Raw genomic sequence first — 20,681 nt, forward strand, 5'->3', positions numbered from 1 at the left:
CCTTCTTATACTAACAACTCTCTGGCGGATACAGCTGTAGGTCTCTTGTGCAATGTATATTCCTATTAGGAATGCAATGTCCAGGCTACTTTTATCCACGGTGTGAGATTCTGGACCCACTGGCCACTGGGCTTGCCTGTTAAAGCATCTTGCCTTGGGTTGTCTACTCTCCACTCTGACTAATTCTTCGGAGGATCTGGGTCTGTGATAGGGCCTCACGCTTCGTCCATATATGAGCATTATCCAGCTGCCATCATCCAGCTGTCTGCTATTCCAACCTTCCAACCTTCTACCAGCCACCATGGTCTGCCATTCTCAAACTTTAGTCTTCTTCCCACTTCGCGTCTGCTCCGTTTATTTCACATGCTTGGCCAGTTCCTAAGTGTTGGAGCCATTTTCAAGTCACAGATTTGACAATTTTTGTCTGACGCATTCAATTCTTGGTCCATGTGTGCTCACCTTTACTAAGACATGAGTAACACTCCCCTGAATGCCGCTTTTGTTGATGGCCCACCCGACCCACCCAGCCCCTTCCTTACCTTGGTGTCGTGGCCTGCCGCGGGCTCCATCCCACTGCCAGTCACTATTTCTCCTCCTTCTTATTTCTCCTCACATGCCATGTTGTCGATTCCTGAACCGCCCTCTTCCACTCAACCTTCTCTCTGTCGCTGTTTTCTTACCTGCCACCTTCCCCACCACATCCCCTGAGATTTCGGCATGTTCTGTTGTGGTGCCAGTCTGAATGCCGTGGCTGGAAGGCCATTTTCAAATGATTTGTGAAATTTCGCAATTCTATAAACTAGACGATTCCACCTAACATCTCACCGACGCCTCACTCACAAGAGACATGCCACTGCTTGGGTTTAGAACACATGTGAAGGAAGGCGAAACCACTTGAGGTTCATTCTCCATGCTTTCTTCTTCCTTGGGTCACGGATGTGGATTGCCACTGTGTGGGAAGGACCCAGCCGACGGTGATGCGGCTTTGCAAATCATAGCTTAAGGCGACTTTATCTGAAAACTGGAACTGCGCAGCAATGGACAGCTCGTCCCACTGAAGTCCCTCTGGATTGTGTCTTTCTTCGTCCACTTTCACGCTGTCAATCGGACCGGGCTATTCAGACGTAATGAGGTGCCCAGGGCCGTATCAGGGACGGGAACCAGACAAGTATTTCAGATTCACCTAATTTCTGTCAAACATCAACACCATGGTTGTCACGGTCTGGGCGAGTAGGACGAGTCCTTATTAATGTTGCTGGTGCGTGTCCGATCTCTGCCGGAGAGACGCTCCGTATTTATCGGGGTAGATTCGGCCTATTCATTGGCTATTAAGTTCCTATTAATGGACATTATGTTAATGTTAATGTTAATGTTAAAGGATATTTGTACCGCGCACTATCACCAACGGAGGGGTCCCCTGAACCTACACATGTTCTTTTCCTTGGTTCCTTACATTCGTCCGATTGCGATACGATTGTTAGTAGGTTGGTCCTGGAGTATATCCTTGTTTACGATAGTTCATCAATTCCATTCCTAACACGGTACACAAGGACGACATAACGTCCCTGTCCTGTCTTCCCTGCTTGTGTCCTTACATCTATAAATTGTGACTTCACCAATGGGACAGGAACCCTTTGGGTTACCAAAATAATTGCTATTTTATTATCAGGCCCCTAAACTATTTCCATAAAGCGCTGTGTCCTTAAACTCACAGATGGCACAAGAATCATCCTGAGTCTATAGAGATGGTTCAAGGGCTTTATTCTTCTTTCTCTCGCTCTCTCATCTTGATAGCGCCCTTCTCCCTAACCTAGGGATTCCGAACCCCTGGTTTGTGCTATTGAATGTTTACACCGACTGCTGTTTAAGCCAGTATCTTGTGCTACGATGATGATCTAAATGTGGGCTAGCTAAGCTCCCTTAGGAACTTCCTAGCTCTCCCATCTCTATCCAAATGTAAGTGTTCTAATGGGACTTTGGGACAGTGTCTTGTAATTAATCTGTTGGGGTCTGGGCAGTTCTAATACTACAACTCTCACTTCTGTCCTACTCTCTGCTCACCCCTCTTCTTGCTTCCTCCCACCAAGGCCTATCTCCTGGCTTTTACGATGTTGCATACCTCCATGGTCTTGCCTCCATCCTTTGATTTTACTCCTTCCTTCCTCCTCTTCCACACTACTACTCCCTCCTCCACAATACTACTCCCTTCTCCACACAAGTACTACTCCCTCCTTCACACAACTACTCCTCCCCCACACTAATATTTCCCCCTCTACTACCTCCTCCTCCTCCACACTACTACTCCCTCCTCGCTCTGCTACTCCCTCCTCCAGTCTACTACTTGCTATTCCCAACACTCCTCCCTGATTCTCCCACTACTTCTACTCTTTTCCCATTACAACTCCTTCCTTCAAACCATTACCTAATCACCCTCCTTACACTCATTAGCATCCATTTCACAATCAACCCCATTCTACTTTACCTACACACTCGCCACACAAATTCAAAACCTGCAGAACCACTTTCACTCCTAAGACAATACCTCACCTGCTCCTCAAATCCTCTCCACAAGGCAGTACTCCTTCCTTCCTCCTGTTTATCTCTTGTTCGTCCTCCACCTCTACATCCGACCTCACCTGGAAAACCCATGCTTCCAGCTCCCTGTTTATATCCCTGCTTCATTGCCAGGATTGGATAGGCTTCTCTGGCCAATCTAGCGTGGTCTTCTCCACTCTGGGAGTGTCTGAATGGCGTAAAGACATAAGAAGGTGGCCAAGCAAGGACCACCAATTTTCTTGGCATCAGCTTGCTGCATAATGTTGATGGTGGCCTGGAAAAGCCAGTGTTTGTTTTCATGTTCCGGGACCTGGGTTTCTGGGATCTCCCAGTAAGTTCATCTGGGGACAGTGGGCTCTTTTCCTTATGGTCCCCGGTGGTCCAAGGGGGCTCTGCGTGAGTGTGTGCGGGGCTGCTTCACCGTTTGGCAGTCCTGTGACATTCTCTGTGCTGGTGTTTATGGACGTGGCCGTTCTCTTTGTCACCAGCGTCTCTGTTGTGTGCGCCAGCAACGCTTCTCTTTCTTTTCGCTTGGGTGGGGCACTCTCTATTTGCAGGTGATCCCAATATTGGTTAGCTGGTAACATAGGTCTCCCTGCTGCTTGTAGCTTTACTTTTGATGATGGAGCTCTGAAATGAAGAGAAAGACACTGGCAAAGCTCGAGATAACAGTGGAATGCACTAAGATACACTGGCCCAAGGGGGGGCAGGAATCAGGATGCTCTCAACTTCCACTGTCCATCTCAGGGGTAGGACTGGCCCTGGATTTCTTCCTGGGAGGTCTCCCACCGCTAGCTGAGAAGGGGTTTCTGTCCCCACTTGACATGGCCAGGTTACTGACCTTGTCATCACACGAATACCTTCAGCTGTTTTCTCGTTTCTCACAGGCGAGGCAAGTGTCATGCTAGTGTGACCTCTGAACTTGGAGCTTGGGGGGGCAGTGTGAGTCTTGAGTTGGCATAGTGGGGATTTTGAGTACTTTCAATCTGGCTGAGACAGTGATGTGAGCTCTTGGTAAGCCAAACCTAATTGGCCATATTCCAAACACCCGACTATTGTTATTGTATATTCCCATTAAATAGTGCTTTCCTGAACATTGTCTATGGTTTGGGGGGGGGACATGTTTTGGGTGGTTTGGGCTAAAATAGTTTAAATAGGGCATTTATAGTTTCATTTCAGGGTTAGTCTTGTTAGGCAGAAGTGGGAGGTGCTAGAGCAGCTGAGGGAATAGGCTTAAATTGAGGGAGCAATATTTAATTAAAATAGGATATAGTTGAGGGAGTGGTAGTAAACTGAAACAAGATAAGCCATCGTTTTGTAACTAATGGCTACTGAACATATACGCCATGGTTTTGTACCTGGACATGCACATTTTCTGTCATTGTTGGTTGATTGTAGGATCCTTGCATCTCATTTATTAATGATTAGTAAAGAACACATGAGCTGGATTATAGGTATCAGAAACCAAACCTGGAAAGAAGTAACCATTGCATGCTCCAGATACTTCATATCCTTCTTATTGCTTACATACACTTATGTTAATTACTCAAGAGTCACACCTATTAGACTACCTCATGTTCTTCTTCCTCTTTTGGAATTTGACGGCGGTCCTCACCAGAGAGACCTGAATCCAAAAGACAAAAAGACCAGATTATTTAATTTCTGTCCATGACTGTAGTCATTCCAGATTGCCATGTGATGCTCATTACAGGCTTAACCGTGAGGCATCTCCAGCAATGTCAGCATTGTTGAGCACAGACACATTTAGGGTTATAGAGATACAGAATTGTATACGTACATGCAACTATATAATGTCCAGAATTGGGGAGCATGTTTACTCAGTTTGTCTGCCACATATATTCTGACCATTAAACAATGTTCAGCAGTTTGGAAATGGCAGAATGAAATGTATACATTATTGCATTATGAATGATTTGTATTCAGGCACAGAGTGCTTTTATTGCGAATGCAAAAGCATGTAGGAATGAATGAGTTGAAATAGAATTACTCTTTGTGTTGATTTATTTCAATTTTTGTATCCACGATTAAAATGGAATTAAATATATTTTACTGATGTATTGTTATATATTTGGCAAGTCATTAACAGTTGACTCTTGGAAGAGGGGAAGAAAAAATATGAAAACACTATTCAATCACATGTTGCACTCCTGATTGTCTCTTTCCTTTGAGATGCTTATAATCTTAGGAGACATAAACATGCATGCAGAGACTTTGACAGGGTGCATCATCTTTCTGTGGCAAGAAAAAATAAATACTAGTTGCACTGACAACGTTTTCTAATTCTTTGCATGCAAGAGCAGATTATATACATTGGTTGTAACTCAGTGAACCTTTTTTTGTGCTTAGAGAAAATACTTGTTGCTTGCAATGAAATCATCTCTTTGGGGGCAGGAGCGCCAGTAATTGTGTGCCATCTTTTCATGGCGAGACAAAGTTCCTGTTGCAGTGAAAATGTAGTAAAATTATTCGGAGGCACGCAGAGATTGCATTAAGTGGATGTATCTTAGTTCACCATCTTTTTGCGGACATAGAAAATGCTTGTTGCTTATGAAAAAAACCTTTCTTTTGGATTGATTTGATTTTAGATTTTTTTTGTATTTGTAGAGCGCATGTAACAAACTAAATCATCTATTGGCGCAGATGATATCAGCAGAGGCAGATGATGTAAATCATTATAGGGTCCCCAAAAAAAGGGGGCCATCTACCTGAAGAGACAGGTTTACACTGCTCAGCGAAATTGCAGGAGAGAACTCATGGTCCTAAGCTGTAGCGGTAAAGAGTTCACAGCTTGGGACCAAAGACAGAGAATCTTCTATCAGCTCGAGAAGTATAAATTGAGTGCAGGATGATCAAGAGATGACTGTTGCTGGAGCGTAGTTGTCTTATTGGGCGATATGGCTGAATTAGCTCTCTCAGATACAGGGGAGCGATGCCATTTATGCATTTGAAAATAATGCAGGTTGTCTTAAATTTGATGGGGTCAACAAATGAGAGCCAGTGTAGCTCCCTACGATATGGAGACACATGAGTAGATTTGTATAATTTAATAATCATTCTATCAGCCGCGTTCTGAGCTCTCTGAAGCCGCTGAAGTTGTTTGGAAGGGATGCCCAGCAATTGACTATTGCAGTAGTCAAGATGGGCACTGGTTAGTGCCCCTACCACAGAAGCATGATCCTCCTTAGGGATGTAGGAAAGTGCTTGACGTAGCAATCTCAGGATAAAATGGGCTGCTTTAGTCTTAGCTCTCACCTGTGTTTCACTGCCAAGATCTTCTTGCCACATACATCCCAGATTTCTGATTTTTGATAAGAATTTCAAGCTTTTGCCCAGCAATGTTGGGACAGGCAATTTCTTAGCAGCTGTCAGCAAATGCTTAGGACCGAATAATATAAGTTCCTTCTTGGCAGCATTGAGCTGTAGATAGTTCTTCGACATCCAATTGCTCACTTCTGCCAGACATTGCCCCAGTTTGCTAAATGCTTCCTGGAAATTAGTAATTGGAGGCAGAAGATTGAATTCAGTGTTGGTAACTCAGCATGTCAACATTTTCTGGTAAGAAAAACACTAGATGGAGAGAAAATGCTTGATAATTCCTTGGAGGCTGAAGGGGATTACATTCAGTGACTGTACTTGAGTTCACCATATATTTGTCGCCAGACAAAATAGTTGTTGCTTGCAAAGAAATAACTTTGTAGCATTCTTTGGAGGCAGGAGAGTGTATACAGTGTCTGTCATTGTAGAGCTACGTTATTGTAATATTTTGGAGGCAGGACGAGAGTACATTGACTGGCTGTAACACAGTGTCCCATTTTCTTGAGGCCAGACAAAATACTTGTTGCTTGTGAAGAAACAAGTTCTTAGAATTCTTTGGGGTTAGAAGAGTGCATTAATTGCCTGTAACTGAGTGTATAGTTAAATAGAGGGACTAACGGGTTGCTACATTTGGGAATAACTCCAACAGCACTCTAACCCCTTCCTGATTAGGTATATAATATAAAGCAAATGGGGATCGAGAAATCACAGCCTGTGTTAGTGTGCAGTCAGGTAGACAATACATTTATGAAACAAATATACATTTTTAAAATTGCCCTGACTCTGTGGCTGTCACTCTTCGAGGGCAAGCAGGAAGCTCTGAGTTTCCTAGAGGAATGTACTATTAAAGACGAGAGCTACCGACCTATACACAGAGTGACCCATGCATTGGACAGCATTCCGAATCATATAGTTGATTGAGTCCCAGTTAAAGACAGTCCCTACTGACAGCTTCTTCACCTACCCAATCAAGCCTGGGTTGTGACAGCAGCCACAAACTGTTGCACCAGCAAGATTGGAAACACAATTATTTTTCTGGAATCATTACACTGAATGTATTTCTAAATAAGTGACACAAATTCGCTGCCTTCTAACGAATATTCATCATATATTGGGACAAAACAGAAACATGTTGAGCTGAATGTTGAGGATAAATAGCTTGCACAGGATATGTGTTAAATGGAACAACACTAAGACAATACCTTGTCAGTTTAGAACATGTATAAGATATGTCAGAAATACTATTTAGACCACTAACTATAGCGGTTTACACATTTGCACTACCCTAGTCACTACGGAAGGATTGTATTTTATAATACTTTTAAATATTAGATTCCATCCTGGTTTGTTGTACTTATGGAATTTTTTAAAACTATTTTGAATTGAACACATTTATATTTGTTTGATAAATTGATTGTCTACCTGACTGCACACTGACACAAGCTTTGATTTCTCGACCCCCATTTGCTTTATATTATACTGTAACTGAGTGTGTTATCTTTTTCTAGCGAGGCAATCTATTAGTTGCAAAGTCTTATACTTCTTTGGAAGTAGAAGAAGATTATATTAAGTAGCTGTGATGCTGTGCACCCTTTTTGCAGCCAAATACTTGCAGAAAGGAAACATTTCTACAAATTATTTGCATGTAAGATAGTGCATTCAGGGTCTGTAACTACATTTATAAGATATTTATTCTGCAACTAGCACTTTGCCCCATTACAAAAAGACAGTGCACCATCTTTTTGTAATAAGACAAAGTTCTAATTGCAGAGAATAAAAGCTTATAATTATTTGGAGGCAAGATGATTACATTATTTTCGGAGGCTGTAAAGTGGTGTGTAATCTTTTTATGGCCAGAGGAAATATTTATTTTTTGTGAAAAAAAGATTCTTAGAATTCTTAGGATGCAGAAGAGTAGTGGTTGTTATTTATTTTTTATTTATTTATTAAAAGTTTTCTAACGCGCCACTCATCGGGAGGTTTCAGGGCACACATAAAAGACAAAACTGGAGAGAAGCAGAGTGAGCGTTTCATCTTTTTGTGGCAAGACAACTAATGTGTAACATCGTAAATATTTCTCATAACATTTAGGAGGCTGGTGGAGATTATAATCAGTACTTGTAACTTAGTGTGCCATGTTTTTGTGGCCAGAAAAAGTACTTGTTTCTTGTGACGAAAACAATTCTTAGAATTCTTTGGAGGCAGCGAGTGCATTCATTGTTTGTAAATGAGTGTGCCATTTTTTTTTATATTACTCGAGTGTAATCAAAGAAAATGATTTTTACAAGAGAGAAGTCGTGCAATGTACAAAGGTTTGTTTCCACAGTTTCAGGTTAGGAGGATTACACTTTGTAGTGAGCAATTGGAGAGTCGAGCCAGATCAATGGCGCAACACGTGGGAGTCTTTGACAGATATCCGTGCAATTCGTCGCCTAGTAGGGGAATGTCTGCGATGGACCGCGCCCAGAAGACGAATAGGGCTACTCAGACTAGAGTTAGGTCTGTAGATAAGGAGTATGGTTAGGTTGAGGATTCAGTGATGGTGGGTAGATGCCCGTTGGCATTGATTTTGATAAAGGCTGCTTCCATTAATTTAGACGTGGCTACAGCCCAACAGGATTTCCCCCCCAAAATAAGGCGACACCACCATGTGTCTTCTTCGATCAACACGGAATCAACACATAAAGGTACCAGATAATCTGTGCGTTCATGCTTTAAAAAAGGACAGTTTAACAGGAGGTGACGAACTGTCTCAATGGAATCAGGGATTTTGCACAGTCTGCAGGTTGTTATAGTGGATTGACTTCTTATCCCCAGGATTTCTCTGGTGTGGAGCAGATTGAGTCTTGCTCTTAAAAAGGTGCTGCGTAGCTTTTTGTCCAGAAAGTTTGCGCAATACGCCAAAGGAGTTTTTAGCTTGTTGTACGTGGGTGGCAAGTGTTTCAGAAACCTGATCACTGCAGCTTGTTCGGTGGTGGCTATCCAGTCTTGAATTTTCAGTTTTTCAGTTACTCTTTGTGGATTGGTGATCAGATCATCTGTCGAACATACAAGGTCCTTCAATTTGTTTTTTTGGTGGTGTATCCAGTTCTGCAGTACCTTGCAATTCGTTGAGGCCAGCTCCTGGCCGATGATGTTGAAGATTGGAAGACCATCTTGCATGAGAGTCTCCCTGAAGAGGGCCAATGAGGCCGCGCTGACGGTGGCGTTATGCGACAGAGGCCCCAGCTCTCTTCTGACGGCCGCAATTGGAACGGTGTTCAGGAGGCCTAGGAGGGATTTCCAAATATACCCCTCCAGTTTCTGCCAAAACCCATTTGGTATGGTGATCGTGGCATCCATGCCGTAAGTTAGAGCAGGGAACATTTTGCCCTTGTAGAAATTGATAGCAGGGATCAGTGAAAATGTTCCAAACATTTGCTCGATCGTTCTCAATTGAGATGTCAAATGTTTGGCTTTGGCCCAAAGATGTTGTTGCATTTTCGACTCTTGAGGCATCCCGTCAATGATAACTCCAAGATATTTGAAGTGAGGGACCACTTCGATTCTAGCTTTGTTCACTGACCAAGAGCTGGTGTTTTTTTCAGGGATTGACGGTTTTTAGAGAAAATCATGATATTAGTTTTGGTCTTGTTTATGCGTAGGTTGTTAGTATTCATGTAATCTGCCAATTTGTCCAGCTGACGTTTTAAGCCATGGGCGTCTGGTCAAGAAGGATCATATCATCGGCATAAAGAAGGCGGGACAGCTCAGTGTTTCCAAACTTCGGTGGAAAGCTTCGAACAGTGGCTTCCGAGTCTTTAAAGTCCCCCAGAAAGGCGACAAAGAGTGCTGGGGCCAGCGACCAGCCTTGCTTGACTCCTCTATCTGCTTGGATTTCCTTAGAAAGAGTCCCTTGCCTGTTCAACCAGACACTGAGTGTGGTGTTGGTATGCAGCGCTATTATGGGGTTTAGAATAGCATCCGGGCATCTCCAGTGTTTCAGCTGTGCCCATAATAGCATTCTGTCAACTTTATCGAACGCTTGCGATAGGTCGATGAAAGCAGCGTAGACTGTCGGAGTGCCCTGTTTTATTTTTGCCTTTAAGATGCTGAGTATGAAGATATTCACTGTAGTGCTCCCATTTTTCTTGAAGCCCAGCTGGAATGGGTCGCTGCAGGGGCCAGTTTCGCCCAGCGTTGAAAGTGGTCCAAGAGGAGGGATGCAAACAGTTTGCCTATAATGTCCAGAAGAGCTATCAGGCGGTAGTTGCCTGGATCTTCCCTGCTTCCTTGCTTGAAAATTGAAATGACAGTAGCTTTGGACCATGATAATGGGATCTGCCTGCTGGCTCTGCAGTGTTCGAACAAGAGGCTGATAAAAGTTGTCCATTTGTTGAGATGTTTTTTTAGATCGATGTTGGTAAGGCCGCCAGGGCCCGGAGCTCTTGATGGTTTTAGCTTCTGAATGGCTGAGTTTATATCTGCTTTTGCCGAAGGATCAACCCTGGGTGCTTGTGTAGTCTCCAGATAGAGGTTTGTGGGCAATCTCGGACTGGCAAAGAGGTCAGTGAAAAAATCAACCCAGGCTGATTCCCTAACTGAGTTGATCATGTTTGTAGCTGTAGTGCCTTGAGAGTTGTTTATCAAGGACCAGAAGTCGGCAGTTTTTTTAGTCGTGAGGGCTCTCAGCATCGTTTCAGCATCATTTTGGTATAGAGCGGCCCTTCGTGATCTAATCCATGATTTGTAGATTTTCTGTTAATTTTTCCACAAATCCCATGCGACCGGTGTGTTTTCCGCTTTAGCGCTGAGTTTTAGTTTTCTTAGCGCCTTTTTCTTATCTGTATCCGTTTGTCGTAGTTGTGGTTGTAAGTGTTAGGAATAGCCTTTCCAGTAGTCTGATGTTTCTTGTATTTGATCAACAGAGGCAGGTAGTTCAGTCTCGATGCTGAGTCAAGAGTCTCTGGACCTCAGTTTGTGCGGCGTACTGCTGGGTCATTGTTCTAACGCTGACTGCTGTCACACGGAGCCAAGATTGTTGGGGGTTGGTCTCGACTGGGTGTAAGTAGCAATTCGCCATCCGGGCAGTAGAGGACCATGCTAGTGTTAGCATATTGTGGTCACTCGCTGTAGTTTTGACCACCAGGAAGTGTTCAATTTCTGGGCACGTTGCGTGTGAGGCAAAGATGTAATCAATGGTGGCCGCCGACTGACCTCTTTCCCAGGTCGGTATGTGTTGATGCCCATCCAAAATCCATGCAGTATTGTGTAGGTTTCTTGTTGACATTAGCTTCATCCAGGCTTGTCCTCTGAGTTCCGATTGCATGGACAGGGCAGGAACTGAAGATTGGTCTTTCGGATGAGTGCACTTTGCGTTGAGGTCTCCGCAAATTATTACGAATGGGGTGTTCCATGCGATAAGGAAGGCGTCAATGGTTTCCGCCATAGTTTGGCAGAAGTCTATTGTCGACGTTCTTTGCGGGTTCGAGTATGTAGTGATCAACGCAAGAGGAGGCGTTGAGCAAGGCTTTGTCCTAGACTCTGTATTTTCAACAGAACGGTTCCACTCAATGAGAACAGCTAGCACCCCATAGGATCTAGCCATTGTCTTGATGATTTTTAGGTTCTGGCCTGACCGTACAGCGATGAGAAGGCCTGCAGAGGGGCGGCCTAACCGACCTTTGGCAGCTGGAGAGATCACAATTTCAAAACCGTCCATTGACGGTTTCTCCTGGAGCCAAGTCTCTTGAAGACAGAAAATATCAAACCGACCCAGGTCCAGACCGTCTGGGTCAGCGAGGTGGGCATGCCCTCTAGTGTTTCATGAGGCCAACGTCAGGGATTTTTTATGGAAGGGTTCGTCGGCTTCAGTTTGCGATTGCTATCTGGTTCGGTTTAAGGTCAGGGCTCCTTTTATCCAGTGCCATGGTCCACCCGATGTTGTGGCTTTTTGTGGAGCGGCCGCTGTATCTGAGGGTGTCTGAGTCGGCGAGTCTTGCCTGTGCCATTTGATGCGATGAGAGAAAATGCGAGGTACATAGAAAAAGTCCTATTGTTCTTTGGAGGAGGGAGAGGAGATTATAACCAGTAGCTGTAATTCAGTGCACCATATTGTTATGGCTAGACAACATTCTTGTTGCTTTCAAAATTATTTCTTATAATTCTTTGGAGGCAGAAGAGTGCACTCAGTGGTGGCAACAGAGTGTTTAGCAAAAGTACTATGTCCTTGTTAATATAGGGAAGTGGCCATTTGAGTGCCAACGTGGCCAGACCGCCAAACATCTGGTGGAGAAGTGGGAGGCAAACGGAGATGGCTAATTCCTCTGTGTCTGGGGCAGGAGTGGAAAAAAGTTGCAAACTGCACAACACAGGGAGAAAAATCACATAGTACAGAAGTGCAGAATATGGGATGTTCCATATATCCCACTCCACCTCCACCACCCACAGACACCACTGATGAGGATAATGATGACCAAGCTAAAGGTGGCCAATTTGGGTCCAGTCCATCTTTTTTTTTTTCGTTTTTATTTGGTTTTACGTCAAACAAGTTACAACAACACCACTAGAAATTAACAATCATCAAAAAAAAGCGTGAAAAAAATAAAAGAAATCAGAGAAGGTTGTCATCACCAAGCTAAGATAATCACAATCCAAATCTACATTTTGACGATGCTTTCATGAATTTTCTGTTTGCACGCAACTTTTCGTTCAAGATGTCGTTAACTGTCAACAGTATTCCCTGTTTTTTTCCCCTCCCTCCCCCCACCCTACAAGACTCTATGAACTGCCGCAGAGGAATGTGCTTTCTAATGTGTGGTAAATTGCATAACAGATGTGGTAAGTATTGGGGACCACCTTGTTTGGGGAGTCAGCCTAGATTCTCGTTGTCTCGTGTCGTGCATTCTGTTTACAGGTGTTGTCTCCCAATGTGAGGCCGTGGGGCTGATGGGCTTGTGGGCATCAACGTGTCCCTTCCGGCATGTATTTGTTAAGGAACTCCATCCATAGGATGTCACATTGTGCAGACCTCCCATGTATGGACGACGTGATCTTTTCCATGTTGCACATATTAGAGGCTACATTGACCCATTCTTTTTCGGTTGGAACAGTGGGGCATTTCCATTTCGTGACCAGGAGTGCTCTTGCGGCTAGTAACAGTAGTGCAGCTATATCCGTGACCCTCCTCCATTCATCATCGATTTTTTCAAAGCCAAATAGTACTAGGAGGGGGTCTGCTATCCCCTGGATCCCATCTAGGTCCTTGATTCAACCCAGGACTTCGTTCCAATACACTCGAATCCGGGGGCAGCTCCACCACATGTGCCAATAGTCCGCTTTGGATCCACAGCCCCTCCAACATAATGGGCTGGATGACTGGTACATTTTGGAGAGCCTATGCGGATCGTATTGCCATCTGTTGAGCAATTTGATTGCGTGTAGCTTAAATTGGCATGAGATCGAAGCTCTGGGTGCCGCCCGGCATATCTTGTCCCACATCTCTGGATCAATACTGTCCCCCATGTCCCTTTCCCATTTTAGTCTAAGAGGTTCTGTCGATCCATCCCCCGCCTCTATGAGTGTTCTATATAAAATCGAGATTAGTCCCTTTGTTTTGGTTCTAGAGTCCAATATCGACTCGAATGGGGTGAGATCCCTTTCGAACTTATCCTTCCATTCAGGTTTTGTTAGGACCCCCTTAATTAGCAGGAAGTGGAATACGGACAGCTTGCCAATTCCAAGCGCTTCTTCCAGGTCTGGGAGTGTGATAAATGAGTCCTTTTTTAGAAGTTGCCCCACCATCTCCAGGCCCGCCTCATACCAGGATTGAAATCTCTCTACGTTAGGAATCTGGTCATTGATGCCAGGGGACCACAGGTGACTTAGAGGCGACGGCCACGTAGTGATATTTTTCATGTCTCTACCCTCCGCCATATATCCCATATGGTTTCAAACATTGGGTGTGCTTTAGTTTTCTTTAGTACTCTCCTTCTGGCGGACCATAGCCACTCAGAAACCGTCGCCGGGGACAGGTAGTGATTGTCCATGGCAACCCAATGGGGTGTTTTTTGATCACAGAGATGGGGAATGAGGACTCGTAGCTGGGTCGCTTCATAATATTTTTGAATACCCGGGAGGCCCACCCCACCTTTGTCTTTGGGCAGCGTCAGGTTGGTATACGTGATTCTTGGTTTTTTCCCCCGCCACAAGAACTTTATAATCACTTTCTTGACTTCAGTAAAGAATTGGCACAGCATTTGGATGGGGAGCATTTGAAAGGGGTACAAAAATCTCGGGAGACATGTCATTTTAGTTGCATTTAAGCATCCCAGCCAGGATATAGTTAGTTTGTCCCACCTGGCGAAGTCCGCGTGAAATTTCCGAAGGAGGGCCAGGAAGTTGGCCCCATATAGATCTCGGAGAGATCTCGTGACCTGTATCCCTAAGTATTGTAGTGTCTCGTGTTCTATCATGAGGCCCAGGGAAGAATATCTTTCATTGTTAAGCTCCACTGATCCTTGTAAGGGGAAGAGTATCGACTTAGCCCTGCTAATTTTAAAGCCCGATATTCGGCCGTATGCGTCTATTAGGCTTAGTGCCCTGGGGATGGAAGTATTAGGGTTCGTCACATGGAGGAGTAGGTCACTGGCGTACAGTGCCACCTTATATTCCACCTGTCCCATTCTCATTCCCTCAATTTGGGTGTCCTTCCTAATTTTCTGGGCCAGAGGCTTTACCGAAAGGGCAAAGAGTATGGCCGAAAGAGGGCATCCCTGTTGCGTGCCGTGTTTCAACTCGAACCATCTCGAGTACTCCCCGTTAACTGACACTGCCGCTTTAGGGGCTGTGTACACCGCTTTTATCCCTTTTCTAAATCTTGGACCTATACCCACGGCACGGAGGGTTGCAGCAAGAAATTCCCATTCAACTCTATCGAATGCTTTCTCAGCGTCAATGGAAAGCAATGCGGGTTCGTCATTCATAGATTGGGAAGCTGCAACCAAATGAAGAGTTTTCCTCATGGTGTCTGCCCCTTGTCGCCCAATTATAAATCCGACCTGGTCGGAGTGGATGAGGAGGGGCATGAGAGTCTCGAGCCTGGTCGCCAGCACATTCGTGTAAATCTTAGCGTCAAGATTCAGCAGGGATATGGGGCGATAAGACTCACAACATTTGGGATCCCTACCCTCCTTGGGGATGACCGATATGAGTGCCTGGACGAAGGAGTCGGGGGCGGATCCCGAATCCAGGACATCATTAAATAATTCAGTCAGAAATGGGGCTAGGAGGGCGCTGAAGGTCTTATAGAAGCCGGCAGTATATCCGTCCTCCCCCGGGGATTTACCCAATGTCAGCCGTTTGATTGCATTATGTACTTCTTCTTCCGGTATGGGGGACTCGAGGTGGGCCGAGTCTTCCTCAGCTATTTTGGGGAGATCAGTGTCAGCAAGATAGTTATTTATCTCTTGCAAGTTTGAATCAGTTTCAGAAGAGTATAGGGATTCATAAAAGTTCGCGAACAGGTCAGGGATGGATAGTTTGTCTTGCCCTTGGACAGAAGTGCACTGTGTTATTTCCTTTACCCTTCGTTCTACCCGTTGCATGCTAAGTCTAGCAGCCAGAAAAGCATCAGCTTTATCCCCCTTTTCGTAGATCTTTTGTTTTAATAGATGTAATTTGCGTGTTATCTGGCCCTGTTCCAGGTGGCGAAGTTCCTCCCGTTTCTTTCTAGCTTCTTGGATCTTATCAAGGTCTGTGGTATCCCCTTCCCTGGCTTCCCTGTCCAAGCGTCATATTTCGCTCCACAGCCTATTTTCAACAAGGGTTCTCTCCCTTTTCTTTTGTGCCCCCTCCCGCATAAGGACCCCCCTCCAGGTTGCTTTTGCCGCTTCCCACACTCCCCGTTTGGAGATCTCCCCGTGTCGTTAGCTTTGAAGTACTCTCTAATCTCCGTCTCAAACTCTTCTCTAAAGACAGGATCCTTCCACAGGGTCTCATTGCACCTCCATTTCCCACCCGTGAAAGGTAAATATAATGTATTCGAGTGAAGGTGTTGTGCGGGGGGGAATAAAACGTGTAACCTCTCGCATCAGGGTACATTTCCCTCCATGCATCAACTAATGTGTATATTTGCATCATGTTCACATAGTCATTATGGTCCCTTCTCATTTCGTTATTGACGGCCAGATTGCCTGCTCTATGATCCAAGCCGGGGTCGGCCTATAGATTAAAGTCCCCACCCAACACCACATGACCAGTAGCCTCCAACATTATTTTGGGGATGGTTCTAGAGAGGAACCTGAATTGCCCTACGTTGGGGAAATAAATCGTGGCTAGTGTTACCTCCACTTTTCCATTGATTCCCACTACCAACAATGCTCACCCTTCTGTATCCGTCCAGGATTTTGTGACGTGAAATTCGATTCCCTTTCTTATCAGGACTCCCATACCTCCTTTGCGCAATGGACCGGTGCCCTAAAACTCCATGCCGAGACGTTTCCCTAGGATAGGCCTCTCCTCTCCATTCATGTACTTGGTTTCCTTGGCTCTCCGGAATTCTCGTAACACTAATGACCTCTTGGTGGGTGAGTTAAGCCCCTTAACGTTCAGCGTCCCCACTCTCAAGGGCTCCCGCGCGCTAACTTCAGGGGTAGCCATTTATTTGTGACATTTGTGTATCCATCATAGTAAGCAGCCCCCCTGTGAGTCATGCCCTTAACCATCATCAACGTTTTCCTCTCCTCGGCAGCAATTAAGAGGACCATTCTGGTCTTTCCTTTTCCATTTCCAATATGCCCTCACTCACGTCTTGTGATCTCCTCCCCCTCCCTCCCTCGCCCCCCCCATATGACGGCATCCGAGCAGGTCCAGTTAGCTTCATTGAACTAGCAACGAACCACCAGTAAGGACCATCATCACGCGGTCCATTTGTCCACAATAGACATCACAGTAGTCTGAGCCCCAACCCCAACCCCCCCTTTCAGCTTCAACATTCAGCCATTGAACATTACTTTCAACATCGGACCAACAGTAGCCTCTGATTAGAATACCCCCATAGTGTCAGGATGGCTGCTGCTGGACTAGTTCACTTTTCCCCCTCCGGGGAATTGTTACCACGCCGAAATTTTCTCGACCCCTTGACCCTTTGCCTCTTAGGTCCTTGAAGTTTCCACTCTCGCCTCTCAGCCCTGGGGGCGTCTCCCTCCTCCCTACGTTTACGGGGACCAACCAGGTCGGATATACATGCCTTTATTTCCCTCTCTGATTGTAACCTGATTCTCCTGCCTTTATACTCAAAAGAAAGCGAGAAAGGGTATCCCCACCTATACTGGGTGTCCCGCTCTTTCAGCCATTTCATTAAAGGTCCACACATCCTTCGCAGTGCCAGTGTCATAGCAGATAGGTCCTGATATATAGTTACCTGGGCTCCGTTAAGGGTGATCACACCCCCACGTCTCGCCTTCTCGATAATCTTCGCCTTGTCCTGGTATCTGTTGAAGCGGCAAGGACAGATCTTGGGCCCCCTGCCGGACTATCCGCTCTATGAATCCGTTCAGTTCTTGGTTCATCAATCTCGTCGTTGTCTGCCAAGATTTTGATAATATCATGAAGCGTTGCTGTTAGGCCGTCTTCCGTCTCCCCTTTCTGTTCCGGGATCCCGAAAAACCGTAGATTGTTTCGTCTCTCTCGATTTTCCAAATCATCAATTTTTAGCCTGTACTCCTCCTCTCGTTGTTCAAGATCCGTGATCATGTGTTCATGTTGTGTTTCAAGAGTATCTATGGAGGCTTCGTTATTTTCCACTCCCTCCAGTCTGTCTTCGATCTTACCTATGCGTTGGGCGATTTTGTCAATCTTCCCACCTATATTGGCTCCCATATTCTTTATCTCCGTGAGGCGGGCTGCTATGTCACCTTTTGTGGCCGCTGTTTCTCCATGCACGACAGGTTCAGTTGCCATCGTGGGGGTGGTGATCGTGCGGTTGGATGGAGTGTAAGCGTACGTAGCTAGCTTTGTCTTGGCCTGCATATAATTGGGAACCGTCCCCCGGTGTCTCGGGTCAGGTATGGCTCGGGTAGGATGCAAGGGCCTCGCTCTCGGGTCACGCTGCTTCTGTGCGCTATTGCCCCCAGTGGGATTGAACGAGGGGGAGGTAGGCCCTCGGGTCAGACCCTCCAGTGGATAGAGTTCACAATTCGCAGGGCCTCTTATGTGGGGGGAGGGGTTGCGGAGTGTCCACCTGGTTCCGATTCGAGACAATACAGGGTACTTGAGGGGGCACACGCCCCTGTTTCGGGGGCCTTACCCTCAGTCCCAACACCTCTTGTCCAGTGCACAGGGGGTGGTAGACGATGTGCAGGGGCAGGGAGGTTGTGTGCTCGCAATCGTTAGATGCTGGTGTATGAGAACATGGCGCCAGTGCCCGCTTCGTTCCTTGAGCTTCAATCCTACAAATTGCGGCGTGAGGACCTCCCCGTAGTAAAAGAGAAGGAAAAGGGAGTTGTGGTCATCCTAAATTGCACCACTTGGTATCAGGGGATCAAAGGTCAAGCTCTTCTCAGACCACACACTTAAATCGCTGACATGTCATAACCCCATCAGTTCAAAGGCATGTTCGTTGCTCCTGTGGCCCGCCAATTCTAATGTGATTTCCAGAGGGGGTGGAAATCCCCAAGTTCCGACTCCACAGTGTTGGTCCGGAGTAGGCTGCAGAGCGCGGGGCACCGGGGGCCGTTGTCTGCAGAGGATCCCCGCTGCTGCTCCAAGGGTCAAGGCACGTATCTGTGCATCACATCGTATTGGGTGGCCTGGGCGGGCGCCGTGCAATACGCGGAGCTCCCTCGGTGAGTCAGCACCGCTTCCTCGTATACTCACGAGTCGCGTTGCCTGGCACGTTCGTGCCGGCCCGGGACGGGCCACTGAGTGTCTGTGCCCCGGTCCCAAGGCACGGCGCCCCGAGGCACCGTGGTCACAGCTGGTCGCGTGGGCCGCGTTCGTTCAGAGGTGTGGCTTACCTCCCTGCAATGTCCTTCGCATAACTGACGGTCTGCGGGCCAGGGGGTAACACTGGGGGTCTGCGCCGGTGAGCCGAGGAAGGTACTCCAAAGCTGAGGCTTGCGGGCCGGAGGCACGCAGGCAGGCACCTTTCAGATCGGGCGCTCCCTCCCAGGCAGGTCTGCTCTCCAGTATGGCCGCGCCGGACCGTTTTACTTTCACTTTCTGGCCGTCGACGAGGCAACACTTCGGACAACACTTTCATGGGCTTCCTAGCCCCGATTTTGTTCGGAATTTCTTCTGCTCAGTGGGGTAACGTTCTGACATACGTTCCTCGGGTCTGTTTCTGTGGGGGGGTCACGGTGTGGGGGCTCAGGTCACCGCGCAGACCTACGGAGACAGAGCTCACATGGGATAGGCGATCATCCGTGAGCCCCCTTTTGGCCGATCCCGTCCATCTTTTTAAACAATGATGAGGTGTGGGAGGAGGTCAATGCCACAGTCACGGAAACAGGCTGGAAGGACAAAGCTCCTCTTTCACCTTGGCCCAATGTCTTTCAAAGACACTCTGTCAGAGTGAAAATACAAATGTCAGCATGTGGAATCCAGAGTACCGACTCCTCCACCACGACCTTCGTGGCCCGATGCACACAGTGGGACACAACCTCTTGGTCCAGTAAAAAGGTCCAATGTGTGGATATTGTTCATCATACTGGGCAAAGAATAGCAACAGCTCACCACCTGCACTCTGTAGAATAATATTGTGTGCTAGGGAAGGGATGCTGCCAAGGTAGGTCCATCCCTATGTGGTGCCATACGATGCAACACCATGCACAGGACAGGGATGCACCCAGAAGGTATCTGTTGCACCCCCTCCCCTAGTAGCCAGTCACCCCACCTCACCCAGCGTATTCTGGCAACCCAGACAGTGTTGCTGCTGTGCCATAGTTCTACTGGCTGACTGTAGCGGTTGTGACAGACTGTAAATGGTATGGATGACATTGCCATATGTGCTACCACTGTTCTGCTCTTGAGTCATGGCCCTGCTATTTTACAACTACAGTAGTGCACAGGGTGGCCCTTTCTAGCAGCTAGACAGTAGTACCGCAGACAGGGAGCTGTAAATAAGCAGTTTGTACATAGCAATGTCCCTGCTATATGAAGAACATGGCAGACAGAAATATAGGAGTTAGAACGCCCACTGAAGTTTGCCCAGAATGGAAGCACTAGTGATTTTTAGATGGGGTTTCTTTCCACCTTGTCCACACAACATGAATCCGCCATATATTCTCACATTTAGGCAGCAATATCTAGTGTTATATTCCAGTGAGTTTCAACTGCAATCATTTGTTATGATGCTTTTCAGTTATATGGCATTCACTGCTTTCTTTTGCTTTTCTAAAATTGCAAACATTTAAACATTTGTTATAGAAAATGGCCATCAGCCCCAGGCTATCAATGATAATATGGCAAATTTGCAGACTCAGTATAATGTTCAAGCAAACTTACTTGATTATCTGTTGTGTAATATCAACGCACATCTTGTTCAAAATGCACCTTGTTTGGCTTCTACTTTATTCAGCCCTATTAATATTGAATTCACTGTTGACTTGATGCATTTCCCATAATTATCCACCATGTCAAATACCCATTGATTGTGGGTTCTTCATACATAACAAAGAAATGAATACAGTCAGGGGCAGCATTTTTTATGCTCAGGAAGAAAAATTCAAAAACGTAATAATGCATGGAATATACTTCAGTGGAATTCAGTGAGAGGGTTTTAAGACAGCATTCCACGTTGCAAGTTCATA

Source organism: Ambystoma mexicanum, chromosome 13, assembly GCF_040938575.1.
Source record: "Ambystoma mexicanum isolate Mex_15411 chromosome 13, UKY_AmexF1_1, whole genome shotgun sequence".
Taxonomy (NCBI): Eukaryota; Metazoa; Chordata; class Amphibia; order Caudata; family Ambystomatidae; genus Ambystoma; species Ambystoma mexicanum.